The sequence below is a fragment of the Carcharodon carcharias genome, chromosome 8 (assembly GCF_017639515.1).
Source record: "Carcharodon carcharias isolate sCarCar2 chromosome 8, sCarCar2.pri, whole genome shotgun sequence".
Classification (NCBI taxonomy): Eukaryota; Metazoa; Chordata; class Chondrichthyes; order Lamniformes; family Lamnidae; genus Carcharodon; species Carcharodon carcharias.
This window is the reverse complement of record NC_054474.1, coordinates 52,241,264-52,261,781: the sequence shown is the minus strand read 5'-3', so window position 1 is coordinate 52,261,781 and position 20,518 is coordinate 52,241,264. Positions and strand designations below refer to the sequence as shown.

General features: G+C 41.7%; 1 long non-coding RNA gene across 1 annotated transcript; it reads left to right on the top strand.

Annotated features, from left to right (window-relative positions):
* Positions 1 to 14,196: 14,196 nt before the first annotated feature.
* On the top strand, positions 14,197 to 18,541 carry LOC121281069. The gene is made up of 3 exons (XR_005943805.1): positions 14,197 to 14,535; positions 14,693 to 14,826; positions 18,409 to 18,541. It is a non-coding gene; the product is annotated as an uncharacterized LOC121281069 (long non-coding RNA).
* The last annotated feature ends 1,977 nt before the right edge of the window (positions 18,542 to 20,518 follow it).

Here is a 20,518-nt window from a genome sequence, read left to right as displayed (position 1 = left end):
AAAACACTTCTTCGACTAGTGTAAGAGTAACGAGCTGCTGGATGGTATATATGATAGATTTTGTCCTCTGGACTCATTGCATCCATGTATGTATGGGCTGCCAAAGACACACAAAATCCTTTAAGCCCTATCTTATCTATGACTGGTTCTGCACAATGTGAATTGATCAAATGACTGAGTGAGTTGCGACAGTTCTGAGCAAGTTTTCCACATGCACGGTAAAGGATTCCTTCACCTTTGCAAAAACCATACAGAACTTGCTTATCGATAGCAATGCCGTGCCCATGTGCTCATTCCATATTGCTAGCCTATTCACCAATGTACCACTCAAGGAAGCCAAACACCTGCACTGCGTCACTATATCATGGCCATCTAGACGCAATCCATTGTCTGAATCGGTGTACATTGAACTTATGAACTCAGCAACTCGTATAGTTAAGTTCAGTTTTAATGACACCATGTGTGCCCAAATAGATGGTTAGCCATGGGCTCCCCTCTAGGCCCAGCTCTCACAAACATCTTTGTCAGTTTATACATGTTTTGATTGAATGACGCTTAACCTCTTACCCCTTGCATATTCCCAATATGTGGATGATACATTTGAATCCGCAGCTACATGTAAGAATTTCTTCACATCTTAATGGGCTCCATCCTGCGCTCAAAATCACCCTTGGAATGGAGCAGTCAAATGAGCTCCCGTTCCTTGACGTGCTAGCTGAGACATCTGACAATGAGTTCTACTTTTGTCTATCACAAGCCTCCCTTCACTGTCAATATGCATGGGATTCCTGGGATGCTGGGATTCCGACAGTTCTACAGGCTGTAAGATTGGCCTTATCAGAAACCTCATAAATAGAGCCTGAGCCATTTGCTCACCATGCAAGGTTAATGCTGAATACGGCACATCAAAGCCATCTGGCGCGATAACGGCCACCCGACTCGCTGTATATTGCAGAAACTCATAAATGGACCTAAGGCTGCCACTTTAAGTCCTGAAAAGTCCCCATTCTACCTCAGAAGGGTAAAGTATCTCCAAAATTGTAGCAACAGATGAAGCTAGCTGTTACACGCTGCTACTAGGCAGTAGCAACGAGTGGTATTTTGCACTAACAGGATGCTGCCGTCAAGCCAAAAAGATGTGCTGCCTATCATACAAATGAATAATGTGATATATGAATTTAAAAGCTGGTGTGATGCCAGGTATGTAGGCCATACATCCAAGGACAGGCAGATTGTATCAAACAGCATGTCCCTTTGGCTGTTTGCAATAGGCAAAGTACTGACCGTACCCAACCATCCCCGACTATCCGTGCTTGCAAAACTCAAACCACAGTGCCCAACATTTGATGTGATTCCGCAATTGGACAGCAGTTGCTAAACAATTCTGGTTGTGCTAAGTGTTAGGAACAATGTATAATTTTTAGTTGAATATATATATTTGTGTGCTAACTAAGTTAAAAAGGGTTCCTGTTTCATTTAGGTTTTGCTTGTGTACCTTGATGCCGGGAAGCCCTGATGGACTCCTAACTGAAAGGTCAGGTCTTTTGGGTTTGTTTCTGTATATACATTTTTAATAAGGTTTTACCATGAAGGTAAAGAGATGGGTTAAAAATTTAGTGATTGTAGGGAGGAAAACACAAAGTAGAAAAAACATTACCATTGCCTAGTGACAGTAGTCCAGCGATACAGACACAGAGAAAAGCCTGAAGGGAGAGTTCAGTGGGTGTTAGAGAGTAAAGACAGGGATTTTCAGCTCTCTAAGAAGAAAACATTACAAGGCTATTGGGACAGTAGTTGACTGAAGCATCAGTTGTAGGACTCAGTAAAGTGATCAGTTTAGCAGAGGTGCCACTGTAAGACTGAGTTTAGAGTGTGATTATTTTGGACATCTCAGGGAGAGATATAAGTTAGGAGGAAAGTATCAAGTGAATGCTCAGGAATTCACCAGAAGAAAACTGTTTGCAACTGTGCCAGTCCCAAGTAAGAAGCCTTTCTGTGTCTAACTAGTGGTAATTCTTTCTGGTTTATGTGTCCGTAAGGATATTGCTGGGGTAAAGGAATGGTGTGAATTTGAAGTGTCTTCTTGTGTTTGTACTGAGATCGTTCCACCCTTTTTGCGTAATATCGTTAATCTTTTCTTGTTTAATAAATATTTTATTCTTTGTGTTATAAGTTCGTCAGCAGACTCCTGTGAATTTGTTCAGTAACTTTCCTCCATGGTTTCTGAAAAATGTTAGCAGCTATCAAACCAAGTTTCATTCTGGGATCTGACTTGTCCAATATTAACATCAGCTCGGATTGTAACATAACAATTACACTGACAACCAATTTAAGATTGCAGTGTAGCTCATTAACGTGTGCTAGAAGCTACATATATTCACACATAGGGCCCGCATCCTTTGCAGACAGATGGAGTATGTCCACACATTGCACCTTTTTCAACTAAACAGAAGCTTAGGGTGCAGCCATTCCCTGTTTCATTCTCCATGGCATTGCCTTGACCGGGGTCGACCTGCCTGATTTGAATTTAAACAAAAGCTTGGCAGTCAACTGTTGCCTGGTGCACTCTTCATGGCAAAGCCTCTAACAGAGTCCATTTGCCAACCAATCAGCACTCTCTTCTCATGCAGTATAAATTGTTGTTCCCTTTACAATTGATATTCTTGCACATCTGTCCTGATGAGTGCAAGATGAAAAGCTTTGACAGCATGTCTCTTTTTTCAGCAATACTCAAGTTCTGTACTACCAAATGCCTGATCTACAGCTTGCGGACGATGGCAATTTCATTGCATTGCCCACTCTGCACCAGTTTTGTAAACCACTCTCAATCTCTTAAATTCTGCCTTCAGGAAACTCATCCTGTCCTTGAATGTTACCAAAACAAGACTTATTTATCAATCCACACCTGGACAACCAAATATTCCACCTCTGATATATGTTTTAGGAGACACTCTGGAATATGTTGAGCACTTCCCATATCTCCGCAACCAACTTTATCAAAAGGCCAACATCAAAAAGGAGATTCAGCACCGGATTAGCTGTGCCAATTCCGCCTTCTACAAACTAAGGCAGCGAGTGTTTGACAACAAAGACATCAGCACATCAACAAAAGTCTTACTTTATACAGCAGTTGTCATTACCGCACACTGTACTGCAGTAACACTTGGACTGTGCATCAGCAAAATATAAGAGCGCTAGAGAAATTCCGTCAACAATGCCTCCACCACGTTCTCTGGATTCAATGAGAGGATCGTGAAACAAACATTAATTCCCTCTTGAAGCCAGGCCCACAAGCATTCAGGCAAACCTCTTGCAAAATTAATTTCAATGGACTGGCCATTGTGTTTGCATGGCTGAAAGTCAACTCTCCCACCAGGTCTTGATCTCTCTACTCTCTAATGGCCAACATTCCAGGGGGTGACAAAGGAAATGCTTCAAATAGACTCTCCTAGAAATGCAACAGCATTGACCTTAATGACTGTGAGGAGCTTGCTAACAATCACTCAGAATGGCAACAAATTGTCCATCAAGCTGCATCACACTTTGCATCCCAACATCTTAATTATTAAGCAGAGTGATGGCAGAGAAGGGAAGAAAAGGAAATAAATCTTGCACTCCAGGCCCCACTACCTAGTGGGACATCCTGCTCCATGTGCCTAAAGATCTGCAAGTCAAAAATTGGCCAACCCAGTCACATGAAGACCCATGGCAAAAACTCATCACCCTGAGTAGAAGTTATCTTCAAATCGATTGATAGCTGCTGATGGTCATCTCAAGTTTATACAAGGAAAGATACTTATGTAGATAAAGAGAAAACAAATCAAACTGGATGCAGTACAAAAAAATTCTGCACACAGTTCTACAAAGTGAATAATAATCAAATGTCCAGACAAATAATCTTCTCCAAATTTTGCCTTTTTGGGAGAAAAGTATGAACCAGGCTCTCGAATGACTTGGATGTATTATTTCTCTGGTAAAAAATCTGGGGAACATAATCACAATACTTTGCCATTAGATCTCACAACACTCAACTCTTTTCCAGAAGAGCTCTGCTGTTGCTCATGCCATATTTAGAGGTAAGACACAATAGTGTGGACTCCTGTAAAGGTATGCCTTATTGTGTTTGTTTTGAGATCTTTCCAACCTTTTTGTCTGGCGTAATATAGTTAATCTTTCTTGTTTAATAAATACTTTATTCTTTGTGTTTAAAGTTCATCAACAGACTCCTGTGAATTTGCTTGGTAACTTGCCTCCATGGTTTCTAAAAAAAAAGTTAGGATCTATCAAAACAAGTTTGGTTTAAGCTACTAAAGATATTTTTACTCTAAACACTCCAGTTAATTTGAATGCTTGTATAATATTTATATATAGATATATATGTTTATATACAGGATTTCCATTTTTAATTTTACATACATAATTTCAATGTTAAATGTCAATATAAAAGCATGAGCAAAAATTGTTTGTAAATGGAAGCTAAAAAGGTTTGTGCCTACACAATAAATATTAGTCGATATCCTGTCATCTTGCACACAGAAGTGTGCACACTTCATTGCAATATTTAAACCAGATGGATTTTGATAAATGTGTGCCACTAGGTTAAAGGATGAGGTATAATTAGACCAATTAGGCATAAGGCAGAGCCTATTTTAAAATCATATACTTCATTCTTGTGATATAATTTGATCTTGGATTATTATTTATAGTTAAATGTCAAAATTTATGGCAATTTGGTAAACAGTGAAGTAGAGTTGGTTGGGACATAGAACTATTTCTACAGTTTAGATGGAGGAACTCAAAGATACAGAACTCAGGTACTACAATGCTACCACTGCCCAAGATGAATTTTATATTACAACAACTTGATTAAGAGTTTCTGCTTTGGCTGTAATTGGCAATCCGGGTCTAAATTATACTCAAAATTGATCTAGTTTTGAGAAGTGTTTCTTTTCCCAAGTTTTCATTCATTCAAACTCATTTGTACTTCAACAATTATAAAATCTGCCAAGAATCAGTATAACCAGGCAGTGTTTCAGAATGTAATTTACATAAAATGCATTAAATATATACCCTGATATATTTAAGAGTGATAACCTGTTGCAACTTTATTAATATAGCTCAAAATGGCTTTATCGTAAAAACCCATTTTGAATCAGAGCAAATAGTCCTCCAGCTGCAAGTTATCCAATTTTAAATAACTGAGCATGATTTTAAAAACTGTAAAGAACGATTTACTAGTTACATTTGGATAGTCAGTTTCTTAGTAAATTATAACAAAATTAACAGTTAAATGCTTTTAAACTATGCCTATTAATGTCCTTGCACCTAAAAAAGTAGCTTAATTTTTAGAGACTCCATGAAATCTCAAAATGGTGCAAATTAGTGGAATCAATTTGATCTCAGGGTGTGGCCAATTTTGTGGCAGGGCTAGATTCTTGCACAATATTTTTAAAATTAGCACAAAAGATCATGGAATTTCTATTCGTACTGAGCATAATTTGTGCTTAGACTTCCGTGACCTTTGGTACTGCTTTGATTTCAGACAAATTGTTGTAGAAGAAAAGCACAACCGAGCCAACTCCTGTCCCCTGTATGTATATTGGCCAGGATTTTGCAGTCAGCAGTGAAGTGATAGCGCCCACCACTAACCTTGAACAAAGCTGCTCACCAAGATCTAGCAATCTCATTGGTATGGATTTCCCTTTCCCAATTTTAATTTGAATCTGATGACAAGTCAAGGCCAGCTCCTGGTGTCCAGCAATAGTGATGTTATCAAGCAGGTAAATAGCTAGTCACTTTGAAGTATTGTCTCAAACAGCAAATGAGGAAGTGAATGCATTAATTACCCTTCACTTTCGAATATAATTTTACAACGAGCAAAATAAATAATTAGGACCGGCACATGGAATTAAGGTTTCATAAACAATCTTTAAAAAAAATTAAATGTGGATTTTTTATCACAATCGTGAAATCTGATATTCCACAAATAATAAATTAATTTTTCAGAAGTAATTAACTTAGCACATCATTAAAATTCAAGTTACACCTCATCAACAAGGTGTAACTTTTTCATGAGTTTTACAGCAAGATTAGCATTAGCATTTTTGATTCCTAGATGATTGCGGTCTGCTGGGACTTTAACAGCGTAATGATAGAGAAGCAGTGACAGCAACTTTTAGATTCCTGCATTCTACTGCTCACGTGCAAACTCCAGAAGTTGCTGTCAATTTTGATGGTGAACGTTGACAATTTTGCTGTCATTATGGCCCAGATATTGCAGTAGTAGTTTCTTTAACATGGAAAAAAAATCCTAAGGTGCTTCACAGAGACATTCAAATCAAAAGATAATGGCCAGAATTTTCCCGTCGGCAATTTGGGGGTGGGGCCCACTCGCCAACAGGAAAATGACACGGGATGACATCGGGAGGAACCCCCGATGTCATCCCAGTCCCTTTAAATTTTCAGGAAGGGGGGCGGACAGCAAAATCAGCTGTCTGCCCGCCTACTTGTCAATGGCCAATTGAGGCCATTGACAGGGTACTTAAAGTAATCAAAGGACCTGCCCGTCCAACCTTAAGGCTGGTGGGCAGGCCTGGAGCCCAGCGGGCTTCTGATAATACATGAAACCTCATCCACTGGCAGGATGAGGTTTCATGTTATTTTTTACAAACTTTAACAAATGTAATGTTATAGTTATTAACATGTCCCATCTCGTGTGACATTGTCACATAAGGGGGACATGTTAATAATATTTTTATTTTTCTATTTTTTAAGTTTTTTAGACTGTCACTAATCTCCCTGAGACAGCACTTAGTCTCAGGGAGCAGTACGCTCTTTTGCGGCGCATGCACTAAAGACTGCACTTTGACAGATGGGGATTCCCTCCACCCCCCGCACAGGAAGCACGCTTCCTGTCAGGCAGGCCGCTGGGTGGGCCTTAATTGGCCCGCCCACTCAAAATGGCAGTGGGCCCCGTTTCAGCATTGGGCCCTGTTTCAGCTGTCCACCCGCCGCCGAGCTGGTGGGACCTGCATGCCCACCAAGGGCAAAATTCTGCCCAATGACTATTTATTTAAAGAAGCCTTTTATTCTTAAATATAAGCAGTAAAGTTAACCAAGCATTTGATGTACATTTAACTTTTCTTCGTACCTTTCATTTTTACACCTATCCATATTCTAAAGCTAAGCCAAGAATTGGCATGAACTGATACATTGCAGTCAATGGCAATTCAAGCTTTGTCACCCAACATTATCCTTGATTAACAAGTCTCAGACCTACCTAGGAATCAATACGTCTTGGAAATTTCCTTTCATACTGCAGCATTATTTAGTTTTAAGCTATGCTCTCCATTCTGGAAAGTTGAATGATGGTCATCTTGGGCTACGAATGATTTACACATGGATCAGATTAACAGCCCAATCAATCACTCAAATATGATCCAGAACTCTCAAAACAAAAGTAAAACCAGTTATACTGCAGGTGTTTTTATTTTGTATTTTCTTTGAAGCTTAAATGCAATAGTTATTGCAATCAATTCAGCATATGAAAAATCATGGATTATTAATGCTTTAAAATACTTATGAAAGTTTTACAAAATTATAAGCATTTATAACTTTTGTGGAAGTAAATGGCATGAAGCTAATCTGATCATGCTGTAGCCAAGATGTCCTATTTTTAGAAAGCACAAGAAGCAGGTATGAAACCATGCATGCAGCAAATTAGATGGGTGCAAAGTGGAAAAAAATTGGTGGGTACAGGAATGATGCACAGATTTTACTCTGCAGAATAAGCAACTTGAGGTCCTAATAAATGTGCAAATGGCGATTCAAAACTTTGCTTCCCCAGTGATTAATTTCCAGTATTCACAAGGTGAAAAGATAGTGGCTGAAATATAACTCACGTTGATTTCCAGCACAAAACGTGAAGCATGATACAAATTGCATCCAAAGACATCAGTTTGGGGCCCAATTTGAAACAGGCCTTGGACATCATATGCATGAAATATGCTGTGAGGAGAAGTCACCCGTCACTTTGGTGTTTTTTTTGCACCCACTTCTCATAGAATTCCTTTTTCTTAATTTTACTGTTTAAAAGTGGGTCTTAATAATTTAGTTTTGGTGCAGGGATTTTTTTCTGCGCATGCCTTCTTTTTTGGTCTTAGCTGTCCATTCAAAAGTAGTTTTCTCTTCTGCCCAACTGGCCCTTCCTAACAATCGCCCTGTCAGTCTTTTGCCTTTTTGTTTACAGTCTTACCAATTTCTGGATCATATTATGTCTCATTCACAACCAGCCTGTCAGTCTGTCTATATGTGTGTGCCCAAGTGCAAAACATGAAAAGGAGAGAGAAATAATATGAGAGAGAGAAGAATAACACAGAAAATAAATAGGAGGCAGCAAGCTGTTTAAATTTCTGACCACTCAAAGTTCTACAAGAATTCCCTCTTGGATTTATGATTTATTATTGTAATTATAAATAAAATGGTTCTGTGTAAATAAAGGGTTCTGTTTGTGCTAATGAATATTGATTGTCAGCAACAAAAGGTGTACTATAACATTTCCAGTATTTCAGAATAGTAATGATGTGAATTAAAAACTTGCACAATAACACACAGCCAATCTTGTGGGATTCATACCAACGTAAAACATGACAAGATTTCAGCTGTTTTGGCGCTAGTCTTTGGAAGTCTATTCCTAAAACACTCTGCCTCTTCACCTTCTCTTCCTTTAAAAATGCCCATCTTTCTGGACCAAGCTTTCATTTACCCTTCCATTTCGCTCTCTCGGTCTCCATGACGCAGTATCCATTTTCTTAGCTATTTCCATTGTGAAGCACCTTGACATTTTTATTTATTTTAAAATTGCTATAAAAATACAAGTTATTTTTAATCAAAGAAAGGTAAAAATAAACTTTCCCATTTACATTTTATCATAAATATTTAACAAATATAAATACTCCATGGGAAAAAAAATTCAAATCAAAGTATGATTGTGGGAGTTATCCTGGCTACTCTTATGCGCCTCCTGGTAATTGGTTGTGAAATGCTTTTGACAGGGATGTGGTAGCAAGTCACCCAGTCAGTCAAATAATAAATGTTATGATCCTCGTCCAGCCCATTAACTTTTACAAAGATATTTGAATTCCCAGTGACTGACTTAAAGAAGTTTCACAAGGGGCAGAATCTTCGGCTCAGTGAGCGGGGGCGGGGCTCGCTCGCCAAGGCATAAAATGACATGTGGTGACGTTGGGCGTGCGTCCCGACGTCACCATGCATCATTCAGATTTTCAGTTCGGCGGGCGCACAGCAAACTTGCGCCTGCCGAACTGTCAAAGGCCTATTAAGGCTAGTTAACTATCAAATAAAACAATGAGTCTTAAGGTTGGCGGGCAGTCGAAGAGCCCTGGCGGCCTGCGCATTTTCCATGGAATCCACAGGCGGGATGAGGTTTCATGAAGGTTTTTAAAGGTTTGAAAAATGTTTTAATAAAATTCATAGACATGTCCCAGCTCATGTGGCCATGCCCACTCCCACACAACCACCCACAACAGGGAGAAAATTCTCCTGAAGATTTCAAGTTTTAAGACTTTTACTGTAACAAACAAATGAAAAGCAACATCGGAAAAACATTACCTAGTAGGCAATTAATAGTCTAAGGTACAGAAAAGATAACCCTTATTAATGAATTAATGCGACAAATAACCCAGTAATATACACCTACGTTACAACACACTCTCCACAGGATTACAGACTTTATAGGAAACAGACCACAGACACTGCCAGCTTTGAATTGGTCCACATCTCCCCATTTCATTGAGTCCTTACATCGGGTGACCTTCAAAAGGCACTTTCCTCAGTTTTTGGAGAATATCCAAACTGACTACCAGCAGTCAGGCCCACTCCAGTGATTTCTCTTCCCAGTTTTATCAGGGCAAATTTTCCAGGGTCTTTAGATTGTCACAGGCTCATCCCTTCATCCAGAGACTGTCCTCCCTTATGCATTCCACCTGGCAGCTCGCCGAGGACTCACAGCCTTCTCCACTCTACTGACCAGGCCAGCTGCAGTCTTTTGTCTCTGTGAGACCTCTCTCTCTCTCCTTCTGTCCAAAAAAAAACTCACGAGACCAAAAGTCTCTCCACAGTCAGCCAGCTACTCTTGCCTTTGTTTTCGCATGGGAAATAGGTCACGTAAATTTCAATAGCCTCTGAACTGGGCCCCCACTCCTGTCCGCATGGTAACAAAGCCACACAGACTTGTTGTTGGGTAAAACTTATAGAAGATCACATGACTCTCGTCATTCCTCCATTTCAGCTTGAATTAAAGAGACAGTCCAAAACATAATGGGCAGAATCATCCCAGATTTGCACTAAGTGCGGTAGCAGGCGGGTAAAACAATGTCTTACCCACTGGCTGCAATGGCGGGTTTTCATGCTGTATCATCCCAAATGCATTAGTTATGCATTCCCGGGAAACACCCCATTTCAATGGTGGGCAGGCTCTCATTCGCTCACCACATTATCACTTCACCGCTTCATCACGCCGGGCACCATATTTAAAGTCTAGCTCCATGCACAAATCTCAGTGCTTCCAGCCCACGACTACTGCAGTAGAGATGTTCACGAAAGGCAAAAAGACTGCAGCCCCCAGGTTTAGTGATGTGTCACTGGAATCCTGGAGGCCTTGCGCGATGCCCTCTACCCCAACTCTGGCCGCAGGATGGGCAGTGGCATGACCAACCAGGCTTGGGAGGCAGTGGCAGTGATAATCAGTGCCAATGCTGCACAGAAGAGGTTGGCCATTAAACACAGACAGAAGATGAATGATCTCATCCGTGCTGCCAGGGTATGGCAACCATCATCACTCTAAACTCACACACTCAAGCCCATCACACATTCACTGGCATCTCACTCACTGCCAGCTCGAGGGATATCACCACTCATTCTCATACACATACCCTTAAATGTCCATGTGGCCTCATGTCCTCTGGAGACTGCCTGCTCAGACCTCACCATCTTGAGGCCACTTTCACAGATCAACATGTCCCCCCACACACATCATGGGTTACCCTCCTTCCCCAGTACAGTCCTTGTTTTGCAGCCTCTTCCCTTGCTTGAGGCCACTTCTCCCACTTCTCCAAGCGAGCCCTAGCCCTGCAGCCATTGAAAAGCCACCCACAAATGGCTGATTGGGTAGGTAGAGACCTGCTGTAAGCCCCCATGAAAATGATGTGGTGCTGACTGTGAAGCCTGATGACTGCGAGTGCTGACCCAAGCAAGGTAGACACACAAGCCTTGAAGTCCCAGGCGAGGTGCAGCCCACCAGGTGCATGTCACTTATGTGCTGTTGTGAAACACACTGATGTGGTTTCCCACTGAAGGGTGGACGATCCAGCAGGGTGGGATGATTCCGGCAGGCAGGCCTAATAATGATATGCTGATGTATTACAATGAGGTTTCCAACATCCGGTGGCGGAGATTGTGGCCCACCATTGGCAGACCAAGCTGACAATTGCAAACTGGTTTCACACCGTCATGAAACCGATCGCACCATATTGTCCGCTCACGCCATCAAATACACCCGATGCCGACAGGCATGGAAAATCCCGGCCAATCATCTTAAAAAGCCTTGTCTTCATAACATGAAGCATTGCTCCTGAAACTTCAATAGAAAAAGGAGATGTGGAGTAAAACATTTCACAAAGCTTATAAGGTTGTAAGGTTCTTAAGCAAGATCAAAGCAAGATCATTCTGCAGAGTTTCAACCCAATTCATAATGAGCTTCAGTCCATCCAAAAAGAGGCCCATAACATAGGATGACACAGGCAGATGCACAAGGAAATCTAGTATGGAAATGTCACGTTATAGCATTGTATTAAGTGCCCTTCTGAGACTGATTTTAAAGAACACTTGGGGCAACAGTTTCCCCCTGTTGGTGGGAGAGTGTGGGAGCAGGCGAGTGCAGGCAGGCTTCCAATCGGCACCCCCAAATGGGGGCTCGCTGCCATTTTACGTGGGTGGGCCAATTAAGACCAGCCCTATGCGCTCCCCGTGCGGGTGGGGGGGATTCCCTTAGCCGGGAGCGCACGAAAGAGCGCACAGATCTCCCTGAGGACAAGTGCTGCCTCAGGGAGATTGGCTTCAACTTAAAACTTTGAATATAGATTAGAAAAGAAATTTCCTGCTATGTCCCCTCATGTGACTCTGTCACATGAGTTGGGACACCTCCATAACTTTTATTGTAAAATATTCTGCATTATTTAAATCACTCATGAAACCTCATCCCGCCCGTGGATGAGGTTTCATGTTTTTTCACAAACCCGCCTGGACTCCCAGCCTGCCCGCCAACCTTAAGGTTGGACGGGCAGGTCCAATAATGAGTTCAATTGGTTTTTTAATGGCCTTAATAGGCTGATCTGACAATCTAAATGACGCAGGGTGACATCGAGACGCACGCCTGACGCCACCCCGCATCGGCGAGCAAGCCCCGCCCCTGCTCGCCAACTGGGAGATGCTGGCCTTGGGGAGAAATGATCCTGCACCAAAACTAAAACAGAATGAGCAAACAATATGCACGCTCTATCCTACTGACAAAGGCACATACAAAATTGATGGGTGCATCTCATTTAATCATACTGGAGAGTTACCAATAAACAGCAAAGCACAGTACTGGCAGCTCACCAATGTTAATCAAATGAGGCACATGCATCAACTGTGCACACACACCTCGCACCTCGGAATTGTGGGATTGCGGGAGAAAAAACTGGGGCCTAGATTTTCACCATGATGGAGAAGGTCTCCATCCTGGTGAAAATCCCAGAAATGGCCAAAGTTTCTAAGTCCCACCCCTGAATCTGGCATTTACCATCTTCACGGGGTCAGGACTAGAATCAAGCCCAGGTTCACATATTCACAATTCGTGGAAGCAGCTGGCCATTTAAATCACCAGCTGCCTCCACGGAAGTGAGATTTTGGAAGAGCAGGAATATGCAATCTGGAGTGTGCAGTTTAGAACAGGTAAGAGGGGGTCTGAACTTGGTGGTTTCTTAAGGATAGCCAGGGTATCCCATTAGGGTCCTGGGACATTTTTCAGAGGGGTAAGAGACCCTTTGAGGTTGTTGGAAGTGAACATGATTATGCAATTTTTACACACGAACTCATTGGAACTGTCAAGCTGCAAAAGAGATATCCAGCTGTCCAGGAACTGTCCAGCTGTCCAGGAACTATACAGCTGTCTAGAAAATGTTAAGGAGATGTCCAACTGTCAAATCTACTGTCCGGGAAGAGTCAAACCTGTCAAGTCTATCAAAACTATCCAGAAAGTGTCAAAGCTGTCAAGGAGCTGCCAAGGATACTCAGTGAGTTGGCATGAAGGGGGTAAGGGTAAAGGTTGGTGAGGGCATGAAGTTGGCATGAGCTGGCACTAAGTTGGCATAGGAAGTATGTGGGCAATGGGGTGGGTAGAGGGGCCTTACATTAGTACAGGGGTGTGTGGGTTCATGGGGGTGGGTAGAGAGTAACTATGTTCGCAGAGGGGAGTGGGAACCAAAGGGGTGGATGGGGGCATTAAGTGGCATAGATTGGCATCGTTTAGGCATAGGGAGTGTGTGTGTGGGGGGGGGGTAATGAGGGGGGTGAGGGGTGAGGTCTGGAGGGATGTTTCTTGTTGCATTATTATTATTTATTTATTTAAACACAATGCCAGGGCACTGAGACAGGCCTAATGCCCAGCCCACCTCTGCGCCCAGCAGCCTGGGGATTCATTCTGGGGTTGCCTGCCTGGAATCCAGTTTCAGCCCACCCCACCCAACCCGCACCCCTACCCCCACACCACCCTACTTCAACGGAAAATCCCACCTGTAGGGGGCCAGTTTTAAAGATGGGTTTGCCAAGCCAAGGAATCACCCGACTCTGCGCTCCCAACCCGGGGATGAAAATCTGGACCATGGGCCGGAGTTTTACACTGGTTGCGCGGGCCTGCGCCCAACTCGACAGCGTGTGAAATCGCATAAGAAGACATCAGGTGCACATTGCAACGTCATATTTCGCTCACCGAGCGCGCGCAGCAGACGGAAGTGCACCTGTCGACAATTAAGTGGACAAGTAAGCTCGTTAAAGAAGCAACTGAAATCAATTTTGACGTTGCCCATCCACTCTTACAATTGGCGGACGGGACAATTTACATTTTCGCTGGAACCTCGGTCCAGGGCAGGAAGAAATGTCTGGGTTGAAACATAATGAAAAGAAAGATATCTACGGACCGATGTTTTTTGAGTTCTGCTGTCAGGAGCTTGAATGTGCTGCATAGACACAATTTGGTACATTTTCTTCTTGCCATTAAATCTGTACAGGTCTGCAGCTCCCTGAGACACCTCTGCAGTAGCTGTCCGCCTTCAGGGAGCTTGCTAGAAGCGCTTACCCACATCCTCACTTTTGTCAGCGCCCGCCTTCTTCCTGGCAATTGCATTCGGTGGCCACTCATGGGTGGAAGCGTATTTTGCATCCGCTTCAAAGCCCGCCAATCGCATTCACCCGACAAAGGTAAGATTCAGGCCATTGTCTTTGACTATGCTCTCTTGGGGGTCAATTTTCACTTGCTAAAATAAATGTTAATGGGGATCTGTTGGCCTCAAAATGGGTTTGTTAGACCGATTGCCCATTAATGTCAACTAAAGTTCAAAGCTCTTGTCTCTTTCAGCTGGTAGACCTCTTGATAGACAAATCAGGAGTCTGGTGACATGTATATACATGAGAGCCCAGATGCCATTTCAAGACATAACTAGACATCTCCAAGCAGTTTCACTGTTAAACTGCTGAACAGTCCCCTGAAAGGTAAGTTTTAAATTATTTTCTGAGAGCAGGAGAAACAGGAGTGACGCTCATTTATGGTAGGCAGCTCACTGGTACCATTTAAATGAGGCTCAAGTCTCAAACCTAATCAGGCTGCTTTGCTGCCATAAAGGGCAAAATGCCAATGAGAACCACTGGTTAGTCATGCAGCTGTTAAAATCAACCTTCTAATATTTAAGTTTTAATGATTTTATAAAACGGAAGATAGCTCTTCAATGTACTGGTCAATACTATAACAATTAAAATTTAAATTTAATATTAAAGTGTTTAACAACATTCAAATGCTTAATTCAGACACTAATAACATTCTTTACAACAAGAGCCAAACAACAAGATTTGGACAACTATCCTATAAATAATGCTGCTTTCTGTTATAATATCAGGAAGCACAAAGCTACACATTTCCCTGTTTCCACTGATTCCAAGGCAGTTTTCTGCAGGGACTGCAGATGAGTGAACAGGTACAAGCCCGTCTCTCATGCCTAATTAGCTATGGCGTGTGCACCATTTATATTAATACCACCAAGATAGTACAGTCAAATTCAGTCTTAAAGAAAAGGCACGCACTGCTGTGGCTGCATCATTGTGGCTGCATGGAATACAAATGAGATCTACTTAAATGTTGTGGTTTACAAAAGATCTGCATTTTCCTCAGGATAACCACGTTTTTGGAAAGTTTGGGTTACTAATCGGATGAAAATGGGGTGATAATTAAAGCCTGCTGCCTAAAATATGTTGCCAAAAATTGCAATGGAATCCTCCCATTACTTCCCTCTCAGAGAAATGAGACCTTAGAGATGAAAACAGGAAATGCTGGAAATACTCAGCAGTTACCACCTTTCTTACAGTTCAATAGATCTCTTTAATTTGCTTCCTTGCTTTAGCGGCAAGAGACTTACTGGAGTTACAAGTTCACCCTCCTCAAAACACAGACTCCTATTGGAATATCCAAATTCCCAGTCCAAAACTGTACTTTCTGCAGAACTACCTAAACTTGACATAAAAAGAGCTAACAGAACCTCTGGAGCACCAAGCAGCAGATATCATTATGCAGGTAAAGTGCTACAAAACTTTACCTCCTGCAAACAAAATGGCCAACTCAGCATCTGCCTCAGGAATAACACGGTGTTGCTCAAATTTCCACTATGTAGTGCAAGTTTTAAGTAGGGCTGGGTTTGCGGGTGAAAGTTGGGGAAAATATAACCAAGCTCATGCGATTGATTCAAAGTCCCAACTGCACATCTAACTCGTCAACTACAGGAAGATCCCAAGTTTTAATTGCGAAGCAAATCAAATTCATTCAAAATCAAATTATTCATTCATGAAATTTTACTTTCTGTGGTTCAACAATTTGATTTTTATAAGACTGGCATCAAAATGTTGTTTAGGTAAGCACTGACAGTGTTAGTGATCATATTAGCTGTGACCAAGCCATGTGAGGAATTCTGAAGTCCAGCCAACTTAAAATGAAAATGTTTCAATTTGTCATCTAAATTGCTAATCTTTCTTTGCTGTCTGTTGATGTTCTATGTTCATGATCACAACAATGAAGAGCATTATTTGGCTGGCAGAATGAAACTATCTGGATTTAGGGAGCTACAATAAACATTATAAAGGGATCTTTCCACTCGATTTACATACATTCCACACAAAAATAAATTTGAGTTTAATGACTGTGTTTTCAAGAAGCTTTTCTCATGTTAGGGAACAGAATTAATAATATACCTCCTCTACAACAAGTACAAATTAGAGTTGCCTCTTTGTAAAAGTTGTGAACCAGCAGACAACCATACTAGGATGATTGCACAGTTCACCCACACGTTATGATGCAAACAATTCTTCAATTCCACTTACAGTTTGTTCGTTACAATTGAAAGACCAGCTAGCATCAAGCAACAATTAATACTAAGCTTACAATTCTATTCCCTTTAAAGTGGCTCAGAGGGCAATGAATAAATGATAATGACAAATGTAACAATTGTTTTAAATAAAAACAAAAATTGCTGGAAAAACTCAGCAGATCTGACAGCATTTGTGGAGAGAAATACAGAGTTAACGTTTTGAGTCCAGATAACTCTTCTTCAGAACTAAAGAGAAGTAGAAATGTGGTGAAATATATACTGTTTAAGAGGAGTGGGACAGATGAAGCTGGCTAGAAGACCAGTAATAGTTGAGGGCAAAGGAGAGATTGCAGAAGATGTCATAAACCAAAGGTCAAAGGGGTTATGATGGTAATGATACTGGCTATAGGAGGTGTTAATGGTGACATTAAGAGTAGAAAGCAGGACGAGCAAGTGAAAGATGGCGCTAGTGTCGGTGGGGTGGGGGGAGGAGATGCTTTGGGAGAAAAGATCAAAATAGGCTAAAAGGTGGGGATAAAACAATGAATGGGAATAAATTTTAAAAATAATAGAAATAGGTGGGAAAAAATGTATATATAAAAATTTAAAAATAAATATTTGAAAAAGGGGGTCAAAAAGGGGTGAAGATGGAGGAGAGAGTTCATGATCTGAAGTTGTTGAACTCAATGTTAAGTCTGGAAGGCTGTAAAGTGCCTAATCAGAAAATGAGGTGCTGTTCCTCCAGTTTGCGTTGAGCTTCACTGGAACATTGCAGCAGGCCGAGGACAAACATGTGGGCATGAGAGCAGGGCGGTGTGTTGAAATGGCAAGCGACAGTAAGGTCTGGGTCATGCTTGCGGACAGACAGAAGGTGTTCCACACAGCGGTCACTCAGTCTGTGTTTGGTCTTTCCAATGTAGAGGAGACCGCATTGGGAGCGGTGAATGCAGTAGACTAAATTGAGGGAAGTGCAAGTGAAGCGCTGCTTCACTTGAAAGGAATGTTTGGGCCCTTGGACGGTGATAAGGGGGGGAAGTAAATGGGCGGGTGTTGCACCTTCTGCAGTTGCTTGGGAAGGTGCCGTGGGAGGGGGTTGAGGTGTAGGAGATGATGGAATAGTGGACCAGGAGGGAACTGTTTTAAATCTTCTGTTGAAAGTTCACTGTCGGCATGAATTTCGGCATGACTGTTAGTTGACAATTTTGAACATTTTCCAATGATAAAAATAAAGGAATGTTTTTGTGCTGTTAGCCCTATACCTACAAAGTAATTACAAGAAATGTGTGTTCTTCGTGAAGTTGGGAACCATCAGCTGACTATTTACAGTGCATTTCTCAGCACCTGTGCAAGCAAACAGGTCATAAGTGATTTCTGGTGTACATTTCCCTACTGCAGCAGAATCTTTCTCACCTTTTTATTCCTCCTTCTCTATTGCCCCTTTTTCTCTTTCTGGATTTTGTTTTTTGTTTAGTGTTTCTCACAGGAACAATATTCTAGCAATCCCCAAAAGGCAGAGGCACTTACAGTATGCACAGTCACTGGAATAAAGTAAGGGGGTTAGTGAAAGTGGATAAAAAGAAGAAAAGGAGTAATTGCAATTCATAAGCTTCAAATTGACTTACCAGGACAGATTGGTGTATGTTAATAACACCACTGTGAAATTACTATAACAGTATTTTAGCACAGCTTTATGTTTAAATTTTTACCATTTTGTTTATTTTAGAAATGGCAGAAATCTGATAAAGCATCAACGTTTTATTTTGCAATGTTGAGGTCGTTGCTGCGGACTGAAGAAGCTGTTCTTGCTTAGTGACTCTCCCTTCTTCTCAAACAACCATTTAATTCAATCATCTTACAGTCACTGCCGTTCACAAATGTAGCAATTGTAAGTAAAACCTTTCCTACTGTCTTAGGGGTCACGTGATTGTACTAACGAATCAGGCCTAAGCGCGGGTAATCTTAGGGGCGGAACTTTCTACTCAGGGACCTGGTTCAAGCATGTAGCTTCTTCAAGCGCTCTGTAAATAAAGTTAACTGTTTCAAGTGAGAAACTTATCCAGTGCAACAAGTTTATTACAATGGGTTATGAGGATAAATAGCTCCGGCGCTGCACCTCGCCTCCTGAATGTGAGTACATTAATTCTTAAGGAAAGAAAGAAAAGTATACTCACCAGTCATGCCACTCATCAGCAGAATCTACCCTTATGACTCAATCAAGGAAGACTAGTCTTCTGGGCCGTGATTGGTTAAATGAAATTCAGCTCAACTAGTCAAATATTTTTCAAGTTAGAACAGGAGGAATTCCTGAGCTGTTAAAGAGGTACGAATGTGTATTTTGTGATGAATTGGGAAAGATAAAAGGACTAGAAGCAAAAATATATGTAGAGTCGGAGGCAACACCCCAGTGCTTTAAGGCTAGGCCTCTGCCTAATGCCCTAAAGGAGAGTGTGGATGCAGAATTGTGCCACTTAGAGAGCTAGGCATCATCCAGCCAGTTCAATTTTCGGAATAGGCAGCGTCCATAGTCCCTGTGATGAAACCAGATCAAACTATTCGCACTTGCAGACACCACAACTTGACTGTGAACAAGGTTGCTAAACTAGATAAATATCCTATTCCGAGGATTGAAGATTTGTACGCTAAACTAGCTGGAGGAAAATCCTATACCAAACTGGACATGAGCCATGCACTCCAACAGCTAAAGCTGGACAGCACATCTAGAGGGTATGTAAACATCAACACACACAAGGACCTATACCAGTATACACGGCTACCCTTTGGTATATCGTCTGCCTGTGCGATTTTCCAAAGAACCACGGAAAATCTACTATAAGGACTTCCCCAAGTTGTAGTGTATCTGGACGACATCCTGAACACAGGATCAACGGAAACCAAACATTTGGCCAAGATAAGGCTTTAAGGAGATTTTTGGAAGCTGGCGTACGATTGAAGCAGAGAAATGTACATTTCAAGCAACTGAAGTCATCGGATGGATGCCCAAGGGTTGCATCCAGTAGAGGAGAAAGTCAGGGCAATCGAGGAGGTGCCGTTTCTTACCAGTGTCACTGAACTCAAGTATTTCTTGGGCATGATAAATTATTACAGTCGTTTCTTGTCAAATTTGTCAACAGTGTTAGCCCCTTCACATTTATTATTGAGAAAGGACCATAGATAGTTATGGAAGGAACCTTCATAAAAATCAAGCTATTACACTCATCACATCTGCTAGTACACAATGACCCATCAAAAGAATTATTAACCTGTGATGCACCTCCTACCAGGTGGGAGCGGTCTTGTCACACAGGATGGAAAATGGTTCTGAAAGGCCAATAGGCTATGTCTCCAGAACCCCTCTGCAGCCGAGAAGGGTTATTCACAACGTTAAAAAAGATTTATCCATAATATTTGGATTGAAGAAATTCCATCAATATTTGCACGGTTGAAATTTCACCATAGTGTCAGATCGCAAGCCATTACTGAGCTTATTTAATGACGATAAAGCAATTCTGCCAATAGCCTCTGCCAGAATTCAATGATGGGCCTTGATTTTGTCAGCATATGAGTACACCTTTATGCACCATCTGGGTCTGCATATAGCAAATGCAGATGCCCTCAGTCATGTTCCTTTGCCAGGTAGCATTGTGCATGCTCCAGTGCCCCAAGAAGTCGTACTGGTTTTGAATTTCCTGGACTTGTCGTCAGTCTGTGTGAAGCAAATAAAGAATTGGACAAATCGGGATCCAATTTTATCAAAAGTCCAAGACCAGGTATTGCAAGAATGGTTGAATGCACCAGTCTCTGAAGAGATAAGACCATTCCATGCCCGTAAAACA